We start from the raw sequence: 13,931 nt of genomic DNA, 5'->3' as shown, positions 1-13,931 counted from the left end.
CGCCACCCAAATACTGGAAAATTAGTCGTCAACTTTGACCCTAAAATAACCGAAGTCATTCGGGAGGCTAAGTGTTTGTTGAAAATGGGGCATAAGGTTCCAACGCAGGCTTCGCTTCTTATCAAGATGGAAAGCAAAATAAATGCCCATCACCTCAGACTAAAGGTAAACCGGGATTTACATTTTTTTTACGGGATTGTTTAACTTAAGAGAATTTGACCTGTATGCCTTTTTATAGACCATTCTGGAAGATTTTGAATCCACTTGTGAGAGCATACCCGCAGACTTCAACAGTTTGATGGCTTCAAAAATAAAAAACGTAAGCTTTTCATACCGTGTGTACGGCAGGTGGTCCGTCTTCTTTAGTGGGAAATTGTTACTTGATGAATGTGAACCCTGCTGTAGGCAGTGGGAAGGGGTTTTGCCGATTTGAGAAATGTCTCGAGCAGACGTGTCCTGAAGAGCTTTTGATTGTAATTCTACATCCTTAAAATGTCCAGGTGGAATCTGCACTTCGACACGGTTCGGTGCTGCTGACCTGGTCTTCCCTCCTCCTGGACAAGTTCTTTCAAAATGTTGAAACTGCTCTGTCTGAGCTCCAAAATCTTGTAAAAAAGGTTTGTTGATGAATAAAAATTCTACTGATACTGAAAAGTATCAACATCAGGTTAAATGTCACATTGTTCAGATATGTTTGGGTTGGTGTGACAGCTCTCTTGGACAAAAGCCACGCTTCTAGATGCCACTTTCTTTTTCAGGTGCAGGATATTTGTAAGATACAAATTGATGATGTCCTCAAAGACATGTCTGAGACTGTTCTGATAGAGCTCCCAGAAGGCCGTGCATCTTTGCTGCAGCAGCTGGTTGACCACAATAAGGCATGACCATCTTATTTTTATTCTCCATATCCATTAAGGGAAGTTAAAGTGTTTTTCATCCATTACGTGAGTTTGAAACAATCATTACTTTGTCAAAGAGCAAAGGCTCGATGTCGTGGTTTGAGTAAACTTTTGAGTTTTCCAATGAACTCTGAATTCTGTTTCATTGAAACGCTCGTAGTGCAACTATTCCTCTTTTGTTTTTCAGAACCGTTGTAAGGAGTGGGCAAAGACACTGGATTACAAATGCAGTTATGTTAAAGGAGCTGTTATGGAGTTGGGTAATGTGTTAAGTGCTATTTATGAACCAAAAGGCACCAAGATTGTGGAGGAACCTGTTCAAGGTGTGTAGCACAAATGTAAATGACTTTTCTTTTCGTATAATTAGCATCTCAGCTTTTTTTATACATATATATATAAATTTCAGGGAGGAGTGTGACCTTCTCAAGAGAGAGCAAGAGGCTTTTAGAGGGTCCATTGAAAGATAAACAGATCAAGTTCGAAAAGGTATGATTGGATACCAACTGCAAAACATGTCTTTTCTATAAACTGTTGTGTGCCAACACAGGCATTAATGCCTCAAATAAAAAATCCTCATTTCAGGAGTTTAAGAAGCTTTATGAACTCTTCAGTACAAAGGTATTCGATGCACTTGTCAAAAGCACCAAGTTATCCCTGGAGATCCTTAAAAGGAGAATTTGTGGCACCAAGTGAGTATTTCTGGGTTTAAATAAGAAGAACAGTATCACAAAGAAAGGAAATAACCTCTGAAAGAGTAAAATCAATAAATGTGTATTTTAGCACTTACCAGAGGGCAAAGATTAAGCCGAAGGTGGTCCCACTGATTCAGTCTGAAGCCCAACTGGACAAACCCAATATGGTGAGTTATTGTTTTCTTTCTACTCATGGTTGGATGATTTTCATTCGCTACAATGGTTTATGGTCAGGGGAAATACATTATCTTTAATTCTTTGCCTGTCTCGTCAAGCACTACAATGTTGCTACTATGTCTGATATTTGTCCTCAGGTAATGATTCCCAATGTAGATGAGATCCAACAGGCCATAAATCAACTTATTGACTGTGTGTTGGAGGTTAGCAAGGGTGTTGCTTGGCAGAAGGAGTACAGTCAAGATGACACACAGAACAAAGGTTACTAACTGTCAGCATGCACATACATGACAGCAGACACCTGATAAAACAAGTCCGCAAATGGGGATCTCCCATAAATTGTCATTTGATCAGTTATAATTAGGATTATTTCATTTAAACTTTCATGTATTATATTAGTTTTAATATCATACATTTTTTAAGTTGTTAGATACGAGCATGCAGAAGTCTGTGAAGATGTTTCAAGTGCACTGACTTGTGTGTGTAAACAGGAGCGAGGGGCCTTGGCTGCAATTAGTTATTGTGACGACATTATCACGAGATCATGAGTTTATTCTACTTTTATCTGAGGATAACAAAACTACTTTCCATGGGATAACAAGGTCAATTGCTATAGTTTCCACCAGAAAATGACCGTATAAAGATGCAGCTTATCAGCAGTCAACAAGCAACCTAAATCCCCCAAAAAGCTGTTATCCTGCGTAAAATGTAACTTTTAACAATACAATGGCTGCACAAATACTGCTTTAAAAATGAAATCCCACAACAGACATTGTCAAAATAGCTTACTGTTTTCATCTGACAATCAGGTGTCTGATAAGTAAAACAATCATTTGAACAGGATTGGTTTTGTTCATGAAATTGTCAAGATCAACGTTTGGTTAAAACTGTGTTTAAATTAATTTATTTTCCCTTTTTTTTTGTCCTATTTTCATCACAAAAGGCAACAATTTCTTCCAGAGTGTTTTTGAACACAGGGACATTAAAAAAGTTGTGGTCGATCTGAAAACTGCAATCAGCTCCCAGAAGGAACAAGCAAGTGACGTTTTGAAGCATTTCGATCCTTTCAGGGTGATTTGGAATGTGGACAGGAACCTCAAAGTCCAGGTTTGTTTTCCCTAGAAGACATGTTGGCTGTTTTTTCCCCTATAATGATAACGGTTTAATTGTCTTCATTTTTTTTTTTTTACAGGAATTTATGGGTAGCAATCCATCCCTGATTCAGATTAAATCTGAAATCCAGTACTACGACTCAGTTGAGCAAGACATTGATGCTATCAAGCCTGAGATTGTTTTTGGGTCTACTGAACTTTCAACAGGTAAGCTGTTGTTTTTTTTTTTCTTTTTTACTTCTATGCTGCCTTGCGAAAGTATTCGGTCCCTTGAACTTTTCAACCTTTTGCCACATTTCAGGCTTCACACAAAGATAGAAAATGTATTTTTTTTGTGAAGAAAACAACAAGTGGGACACAATCGTGAAGTGGAATGAAACTAATTTCAATGTGTCAAACGTTTTTAACAAATAAAAAACTGCACCGCCTTTAGCTGCAATTACAGCTGCAAGTTGCTTGGGGTATGTCTCTATCAGTTTTGCACATTGAGAGACTGAAATTCTTGCCCATTCTTCCTTGCAAAACAGCTCGAACTCAGTGAGGTTGGATGGAGAGCGTTTGTGAACAGCAGTCTTCAGCTCTTTCCACAGATTCTCGATTGGATTCAGGTCTGGACTTTGACTTGGCCATTCCAACACCTAGATACGTTTATTTGTGAACCATTCCATTGTAGATTTGGCTTTATGTTTTGGATCATTGTCTTGTTGGAAGATAAATCTCCGTCCCAGTCTCAGGTCTCTTGCAAACTCCAACAGGTTTTCTTCCAGAATGGTCCTGTATTTGGCCCCATCCATCTTCCCATCAATTTTGACCATCCTCCCTGTCCCTGCTGACAAAAAGCCGGCCCAAACCATGATGCTGCCACCACCATGTTTGACAGTGGGGATGGTGTGTTCAGGGTGATGAGCTGTGTTGCTTTTACGCCAAACATATCGTTTTGCATTGTGGCCAAACAGTTGGATTTTGGTTTCATCTGACCAGAGCACCTTCTTCCACATGTTTGGTGTGTCTCCCAGGTGGCTTGTGGCAAACTTTAAACAACACTTTTTATGGATATCTTTGTGAAATGGCTTTCTTCTTACCACTCTTCCATAAAGGCCAGATTTGTGCAGTGTACGTGTGATTGTTGTCCTATGGACAGACTCTCCCACCTCAGCTGTAGATCTCTGCAGTTCATCCAGAGTGATCATGGGCCTCTTGGCTGCATCTCTGATCAGTCTTCTCCTTGTTCCAGATGAAAGTTTAGAGGGACGGCCGGGTCTTGGTAGATTTGCAGTGGTCTGATACTCCTTTCATTTCAGTATGATTGCTTGCACAGTGCTCCTTGGGAAGCTTGGGAAATCTTTTTGTTAGGGATGGCTCGTTTGACACGGACGCTTCGGCGCTCGTTTCATCTTCGTGAAGCAAAGTGGTTCGGCACAATGTTCCGGGGCGTGTATGAAATGGCGCTAATCACGTGATTGATGACGTCCGAAGCGCCGAATGCATTGTTTGGTGGAACCACGGTTCAGAGGTCTCTCATCGTTTGAACACTTGGGCGCGCTATTCTCTATAAAAGGAGAATGAATCCCAAACTGGTTTCCCAACCAGTTCTGTTGCCCTGTCAGAATTGAATTCAATTCATTGCTCTTTTCCATGGCTTCTGGCAAGAAACGTTTTGTGGCTTGGGATCACTTCACCTTGGTTTCTCCTAATAAGGTGATACTATTGTATAGGGGTAGGCGGTATGCACGGTATCATACCTTATGCGGTATTTTTCACCAACGGTAGAGATTTTTTTGCCATACCTTATACCGCAATAGCTCATGAGTCCTGTAGATGGCAGTAATGCAAAGTTTTGAACATCCGCTTGGATATGCCGTGCGACAGTAATCGCAAGACAAGGTAACACGAGTAATTTGTTTTACCACCTGCGGGGTAACCATGCTCCGGAATATGAAACGAGTCAAAGCCGGTGTTCTGTCGATTTCTCCTACTTGTCGAGATTTGCTACTTTGTGGTTTTGCGCATGCGCCGAGCCGATTTTCTAAGTTTCGTTTTCACGCCCATAATGTTTTGCTACCCTGCGTCTCAGCTGGTGTGTAACGGTAACATCCTCAAAATCCTGATTATTTTCTCTTTTGGAAGACATGGAAAGTAATAAAACACTCATCGTATTAACAAGCAGTTTAACATGCACAAATGGGGTGTCTGAAACATGACGCATATTTGAGCATGTTGAATAAGTGGAAGGCGCCTATGAAAGTTCCGTTATCCAAGAGGCAGCGGCTTTTCTCTCACAGAGTTTATTCGAGGAAATGTACCTTTTCTTGTTTTTTAAATATAAATATAACGTATATATTTTTTATATTTCCTGTGTTTTCTGTTTTGCACAATAAATTTAATTTAATATTGCTGCAAACATCCTGATTGAAAGGGTTTATTTGGTGCTATGGTAACCACTGAGAAACTGTTCTGTTGTAATTTATATACAAAAGTACCATACCGCGATATATACCGTCAGTGGCTCAAATTTTACCGGGGTATACATTTTAGGCCATACCGCCCACCCCTACTATTGTACAATATACTATTGTGTGATGTAAGATGTTTGCTAGTTTTTGTTTTTCAAGTGTAAATATAAGCTTTATTATTATTATGGGTATGCATGCTAATATAGTTCTCTTCTTAAAATAAGGGGGCAGCACATTTAAGAATCTAAGTTATGTAGGACAATACATTCATTTTGGACTTGTTTATTTAGCACATATCACAAACAAAGCGCTTGCGGCCATTATTACACAGCTGTGTCCCGTGTACCAAACGCCTCTCTGTCTGTGTTCTGACAGAAAGGTGTGTTAATTACGCAAAGTGTTTCTGAATTATTTAAAACAACTAAAGTGTACTATTATTCTTAGCTATGGATGATGTCTTTAACTAGACATCATGTAGATGGTGGGTTGACGCAGTCACTTAACTGATAGCTCAGTGATTAGCTTAGTGGCTTTTGCATCCAAAGGTTATGAGTTTGAATCCAGCATTTTACAAGTTTGCCCTGCGTTTATTTTCTTGATATGCAGAATTTTATTTTTGTAGTGTCAAGGAAGCAAAAGCTTGATTCTGTGTGGGTGGATATGATTGTTATGGATGTGCAACCATTTTCTATTGTGGAAGATAAAGGTTTCAAGGTACGGTGGCTAGTAGTTCTAGTAGAACTACTAGCCACTTTCAATGTAACACAAGCACTTGTCATATAAAATCACAATTTTCTTTCTTTTACGCTTTTTATTTTGTACATATTAAAGTATAACAAGGACAATGAGGCTGGTTGAAGCAGATGATACTTGCGGTGCACCACCAGATTCCACTGTTCTGTGTGGTTTCAAAGCCCCGAAACTTTGGTTCATTTCCTGGCACAATCAGATGAACTCTGTGGAAGCTTCATGAGGCTTCACCGGCCATCCCTACTTTTTGTATCCAAATCCGGCTTTAAACTTCTCCACAACAGTATCTCGGACCTGCCTGGTGTGTTCCTTGGTGTTCATGATGCTCTCTGCGCTTTGAACAGAACCCTGAGACTATCACAGAGCAGCTGCATTTCTACGGAGACTTGATTACACACAGGTGGATTCTGTTTATCATCATCAGTCATTTGGGACAACATTGGATCATTCAGAGATCCTCACTGAACTTCTGGAGAGAGGCCCCGTTTACACAATAGGAAGACGCAGATATTTTCCTGCAGTTTGGCCTCTCATTTACACCAAAACCCCGTTTTTATCACAGAAAACGATTATTTCTAAAACCTCCGGCCAAAGTGGAGATGTCTGATAACGCCGGTTATGTGTTGCCGTGTCAACTGGGAGAAACGGCGTTCTAGGTTCTTAAACGTCACATTATGCGCCAGAAAATGCTTAACGTCATGCGAGCGCCTTATGTTTACAGTTTGTTTGGCTACTGATCAGGATTATCATGGATGATGTTAAAGTTCTACTAATTTTTACGTTTGTGCAAACGATTCTGGCCTTATTGCATTTGCCACCCCAAACCTGCTCGCACAGTTCAAAATAGAGGAGCATCACTTTTCCGTGGCTCTCCTGCGTCCAGTATCCACTGACTGTCTATATTTCCCTCTTATTGCCTTCAGTTTTGTTGTGATATTTGCTCGCGTTACCTCCTCCTTCACATGAGGAAAGTCCTCGATTCTGAGGATTTTGATTGGCTTGCATGGCTTTATTCGCGCTTTTATGCGGGTTGATGTAAATGACAAGTTTTTTGAAAACGATGTTGTGTGCACGATGTTATTATTGAAAACGGAGGGGGGGAAATATTCGTTTCTCTAAATACCCGGCTATGTGTAACTGTGGCCTGAGTTTGCTGCACTGAAAGTAAAGGGGCCGAATAATATTGCACGCCCCACTTTTCAGTTATTTATTTGTTAAAAAAGTTTGACACATCCAATAAATTTCATTCCACTTCACGATTGTGTCCCACTTGTTGTTGATTCTTCACAAAAAAATAAAATGTTATATCTTTATGTTTGAAGCCTGAAATGTGGCAAAAGGTTGAAATGTTCAAGGGGGCCGAATACTTTCACAAGGCACTGTATCTACGGCCTGGTAAGGATCAGAGGATTTATCCATTATGATCTGTTAAACCTTAAAACTGAAGGAGGGTGTACAATCTTTTTCAGGGTAAATGCTGATTGGAAAACCCATGATATTGGTTGTACCGTCACATGTTAGCCTTTGCTAGTTTTTTTTTTTAATTTGGTCTTTTAAAGGAGTGATTCAAGCTTTACATGGGAAATTCTTTCTCTTTCCTTTTTTTAGGTTTATTAAAGAAGGCATTGATGGCTGAGACCAAAGCCTGGAAGAAACTGATCTGCAGATACTTGAAGGAGGATTACAAGAAGAAAATGATTAACATCAGTTTACACATCAACAAATACCTTGTACAAGTATCGCATTCTGTTTCTAATCTGGAAGATGTGCGTCATGCCATGGGCACCCTGTCAAAGCTTCGAGATGCTGAAATTCAGACTGATATGACATTAATTTCTATTGAGGTATGACTAGGACGGTCATTCGTTTTTTTAGACATATACAGTACCTTAAGCAGAGCTCCCTCTTTGACCTTTACAGTTGCAAACATTGCAGACTGATAAGAAACATGAAATAATGTTGTTTACAGGAAGCCTTTGAAATATTGACCAAAAATGAAGCAGAAGTGACCAAAAGAGAAGCAGAAGGAGTGTACAATCTGAGGCATCTCTTCACACAACTTCAGTCTAAAGCTGTTAGTACTATCAAGACATTCAGGCTTTTTTCTTTAAATGATTTTTTTCATGATGTGTTCCTCTGTAACAAAGCTTCGATAATGAATTTTGAACTCGGATTTTCTCAGAGATCAGTGCAAGATGAGCTGGTTTGCATGCAGCCCAAGTTCAAACGAAACCTTGTGGAATGTGTTGCTGTTTTCGAGAAGGATGTTTACTCTTTTAAGGAAGAATACGACTCTGTAAGTAATCTGTGAATGACCTTGTTTCTATGGGTGTTTGGAAAAATGTAGACGTTCTTATCAGCTCATATGATCCTGCATTTCAGGAAGGCCCAATGGTTGAAGGAATTCCTCCACAAGTAGCCAGCAGGCAGCTGCAAGCCTTTCAGGTACCATTACTGCTCACTCTCACCGTTCTATATTCCAGTTAATGTTTTACGCTTAAAACATGTGAGGAAGAAGAAGAAAAGCCTTTAGCTTTATTTTGAGTGGAAGATAATCTATTTTGATAGAGACTTATAAAGACAAATTGAAAAGAAATTCAAATCAAAAGACTACAAACTACATGAAACAGCAGTACAAAAATGTGAAATTACATTTAATTTGAATTTTGGTTTTGGTTTTATAAACATGGCAGTTTTCTTCTCGTTTGCTGAATCTAATTTTATTGCCAAAAAATGTTCTTTTTACTCAGGCTAGATTTGATGAACTGTGGAGAAATTTCACCACATATACTTCTGGGGAGCAACTTCTCGGCTTACCTGTTACGGAGAATAACTTTCTACACCAGAAGAAGTTTGTTACTATCCTGACAAAGCTTTCTATCAGAGCCATCAATGAAAATTCCATTAATATTAACTAACAAAGATTGTAATATCTTTTAAGGATTTTTCCTTTTTTTTTTTTAGAAAAGAGCTTGAGCTGCTTCGGAAACTCTACGGCCTGTATGATACAGTGATGAGTAAGATCAGTGGGTACTATAAAATCCTGTGGACAGACGTGGACATTGAAAAGATCAATGCAGAACTTGTGGAATTTCAGAATAGGTGGAGTATTTCTGAGCCATTACAACCTGCTTTGTGCCAGCATTGTATTTTTGATTTCTTTTGTATTCCTGTGATAGATATATTGTTTATCATCTCTATTTGTAGGTGCCGGAAGCTGCCCAAAGCACTAAAGGACTGGCAAGCCTTCCTTGACCTAAAGAGGACCATTGATGATTTCAATGAGTCGTGCCCGCTGCTGGAATTGATGGCAAACAAATCCATGATGCGGAGACACTGGGACCGGATTGGAGACTTAACTGGACACCAATTTGAGGTGGAGTCCAAAACCTTTATGCTGAAGAACATCATGGAAGCCCCTTTGCTGAAGTACAAGGATGATATTGAGGTTCGCTGGAAGTTTGAATACATTTAATTCCACAGTTCTAGCAACAATATTTCTTCTTTTTGTATGTGTCTAACCTCCTTAGCCTGGCTTTCTTCATTCATAGGACATCTCCATATCTGCTGTAAAAGAGAAGGATATTGAGGCCAAATTGTCACAGGTAAAAGACTTGTGGTCTGGTCAGACCCTTAGTTTGATGACATTCAAGGATAGAGGAGAACTAATGCTGAAGGGGGCAGAGACAGCAGAGATTCTTACCATCCTGGAGGATAGCTTGATGGTACTGGGCTCACTGCTAAGCAACAGGTAATACAAGTTAACAACAGCTTCAGATTTACATTCCACTGATTAAATCAGTTCCTAAGGAGCCTTGAACTCCGGAACAATATAATGAAAGTCTGTTAAACTAAAGTGAATGTACGCACTTAGTTAAAGAGGAAGAAGTAGAAATAAACTTATCTTGTTCTTAACAGATTTGACATTTACCAACAGCATTTTACAACACCTTTAAAGTTTTAAGTAGCTTGTGTCCTTATCTGCTTTGTACAGGTACAGTGCATACTACAAAACAGAGATCCAGGATTGGCTCTCCAATCTTTCAACATCATCGGAAGTCATTGAACAGTGGGTTATTGTGCAAAACTTGTGGATCTACTTGGAAGCTGTGTTTGTTGGGGGTGACATCGCCAAAGACCTCCCACAGGTGCAGTTCATGCTTTCTATCCTGGGGAAAACTACACCTTAGAATGCTTCCTTAAGTAAAATTCAAACTGCCCTTTTTTTTTCTATTACAGGAGGCAAAACGCTTTCAAGATATCGACAAGTCCTGGATTAAGGTCATGCAGCGTGCTCAGAAGGTGCCAAAAGTGGTGGACTGCTGTGTGGGTGACCCAATGTTAGGGCATCACCTACCCGAGCTTCAGAAACAGCTAGAGCTCTGTCAGAAATCTCTTGCAGGGTAATTCTTTACGAACAACATTAGTCCAAATACTTTAGATTGACTCAAAAAATAAGATGTGCAGAATTAAATAGATTGTTGTTATACCAGTGCAGTGGGTGTTGATGTTACGTATTTCTAATTTAACAGTTACCTTGAGAAGAAGAGGCTCCTTTTTCCAAGATTCTTCTTTGTATCCGATCCATCTCTTTTGGAAATCCTTGGACAAGCCAGCGACTCTCATACAATTCAGGTTAGAATGAGTTTGAACATTGTTGTCACTATGAATATATGGATATACATATACCTATATATAGATATATATCATTTTTAAATTCATTTATTTATGTATTCAGTTATTGTTTTAATTAATATAAATTACAGCCATACATCTGAATGTTTGCATGATGTCTTAAAATGAAAATTCAAATAATCACTATGACCTCTTTAAGTTTTACTTGGATAACTTTCAAGTTGACATTTTATCACTTGACAAAAGTCAATTTTGATACAATTGTGTTTCAGTCTCATCTCCTTGGAGTGTTTGACAATGTCAACGAAGCAGAGTTTCATCCAACGGAATATAACAAGATTTTGGCCGTTCTCTCACAGGAAGGGGAGAAATTACCGGTATGTCGTGTGCTTTTAAAGAGTTTAACTGATTCATTTTGGTTTTCTCAACATGTAAAAATATTCCATTGTACAGCCCCAATTCCTAAAAGGTTTGACCACTGTTTAATGTATAATTAAAAACGGAATGCAGTGATTTACAAATCTCATGGATGGTCCCACTCCTTCTTTGTCCGGAGGACGCAGCGTCTGTGATTTCTAAAAAGAATTTTAAATTTTGATTTGTCTAATGACAAAACAATTCTACACTTTTCCTCAGTTCACTCTAAATGAACCATGGTCCAGAGAAGATGGCAGCGTTTCTGGATGGCATTCACATAGGTTTCTTCTTTGCATGATAGAGCTTCTTACTTGCATTTGTGCATGGCAAGGCAAGCTGTTCTCACAGACAGTGGTTTCTGGAAGTGTTCCTGAGCACATGTAGTGATTTCCATGACAAAATTATTGTAAAAAGTTTGTAATACAGAGCTGCCTGAGGGCCCAACGACGACAGAGATTCTACATAGATAGATTCTATCAATCTTTGAATGATATTTTGTACTGTAGACCAGTACAAGCTCTGCAGTTGCCTGATAACGAGCTGATCATTTCAATCAGGTGTGTTGGAGCAGGAAACCTCTAAAACATGCGGGGCAGTGGTCCCCGAGGACCAGGTTTGAAAAACACTGCAGTAGACAATGAAATATTGTGCTACTTTGAGGAACAGTGTTCTGAAATTGCTCCAACATTTGTTGACATAGTTTTTTTGCAGGTTGCTGACCCCCTGCTCCCTGCTACTTTAAGGGGCTTTTCCAATACCCAGTCATATCCAGCTGCTACACGTTCCTCCAGCTGTTTCCTTTTAGTAGCACTTGCTTTTCCAGCCTATTGCAGATCCCTTCCCAACTTATTTGAGACATTTTGCTACCATCAAGTTCAAAATATTTCATTAAACAGTAAAATGTCTCACTTTCAACATTTTATGTTTTCTTTGACCTAATTTCAACAGAGTGTCCCGACTATATTGAAATTGGGGCTGTAAATCCCTTTTACAGTTTGTGTAAATGGAAAAAAAAAAAAAAAAGATTTCTAATCTTTGGTAGTTTAATCTGTAACATTGCTTGGGTGTATCAATTCTTCGGTTTTTAGAAGTCTTTGATAATTGCAGTTTGATAAACGTGTATTTCTGCTTTCAGCTGGACAAATGTGTCATGGCGCAGGGAGCTGTGGAGCTCTGGCTTGGAGAGCTGTTGCTGCAACAGCAAGCCTCCTTACACTCCATCATCAGAGCTTCAGATCTAGAGATAAACGATGAAGACTTTGACCTTCTCACTTTCCTTGACAAATATCAAGCACAGGTGAGTAGACAACATTGTGGCCGCTTGGAAATACATTTAGCAGGTTGATTTCTAATGCAAGCCAGTATCTATCAGGTCGCCATGGCTTGCACCTCCAGCAGGTTGTACTGTGTGATATTTGCTTTTGTTATAGATTTTCTCCACAGCTTCAGTCTTGTACTAAATCTATGACACAACTTTCCTCCTTTGTGGAAAAAAGTTTTTTAAATAACAAGTGTGAATATCTTTGGAGTTTTGTACGGAAGCCCAGAGCGGACGTGGTACGTATAAACTTTTGTTTGATGGTTTTCGATCATTTCCAGAAAACAATAATCGTTTTCTCCAGATAACGAGATAATTATCTCGTTATCTGGAGAAAACCATCAAAAAAAAAGTTTATACGTACCACGTCCGCTCTGGGCTTCCGTAGTTTTGAGAGATACGATGGTATCATAATTGATTTCTATATTCATAGAGTTCCCAAGATTCATTTTATTCTGCCTTGTGTGTTTTAAGGTGGGCTTGTTAGGAATCCAGATGCTTTGGACAAGAGATTCTGAAGAGGCCCTAAGAATCGCTGCCGATAAGAAGGAGATCATGCCTCTTACGAAAAAGAGGTTTCACAACCTACTCAGCATGCTCATTAAACAAACCACCTATGACCTGAGCAAATTTGACAGAGTCAAATATGAAACACTTGTCACAATTCATGTGCACCAGAGTGACATTTTTAATGACCTGGTAAGGTTTTTTTCTTCAGTAAATGTCTGTTCTTTTCTTTCTGTAAAACACTTGAGTTAAGCTCCGCTTTGTTTGCAGGTAAAGAAGCGTGTGAAATGTATCAGCGACTTTGAATGGCTGAAGCAGAGCAGATTTTACTTCAAGGAGGATCTGGACAAAGTCATTGTATCCATAACTAATGTCGACTTCATCTATCAGAACGAGTTCTTAGGCTGTACTGATCGGCTGGTCATCACCCCTCTGACTGACAGGCAAGAAAAGAGAAAATTGATTTTTATAAGCAACTTGCTGTAATAAGTCAACTTTGCTTGTAGGTTTTAATTCCTATGTTGCATTCAAGAACAGTTTTTTTTTCTACAAAGGTGTTATATCACACTGGCCCAGGCTCTGGGCATGAGTATGGGAGGAGCTCCTGCTGGGCCAGCCGGCACCGGTAAGACTGAAACCACCAAAGACATGGGTCGTTGCCTTGGCAAGTACGTTGTGGTCTTCAACTGCTCGGACCAAATGGACTTCAGAGGACTCGGCAGGATATATAAAGGTACATTAGGCAATGAAACAAGTCATCGAGCAGTGGTGTACAGTTTCATTTATGTGATGTCCTATTGTGTTTTTATTTTCCAGGCCTTGCACAGTCAGGGTCCTGGGGCTGCTTCGATGAGTTCAACAGAATCGACCTGCCAGTGCTTTCCGTTGCTGCTCAGCAGATCTCAATTGTTCTGACATCACGAAAGAAACACAGAAGCACTTTCATTTTTACGGACGGAGACTGCGTGAAC

At 39.5% G+C, this 13,931-nt stretch overlaps 1 pseudogene; it reads left to right on the top strand.

The window, feature by feature from the left end:
- The window catches only part of LOC142376971 (dynein axonemal heavy chain 8-like), an 87,449-nt pseudogene that overhangs the window by 26,343 nt on the left and 47,175 nt on the right, over positions 1-13,931 (top strand).

Source organism: Odontesthes bonariensis, chromosome 3 (genome assembly GCF_027942865.1).
Source record: "Odontesthes bonariensis isolate fOdoBon6 chromosome 3, fOdoBon6.hap1, whole genome shotgun sequence".
In the NCBI taxonomy this organism is placed as follows: domain Eukaryota; kingdom Metazoa; phylum Chordata; class Actinopteri; order Atheriniformes; family Atherinopsidae; genus Odontesthes; species Odontesthes bonariensis.
The sequence above is the reverse complement of the archived record's forward strand: the minus strand, read 5'-3'. Positions and strand labels throughout refer to the sequence as shown.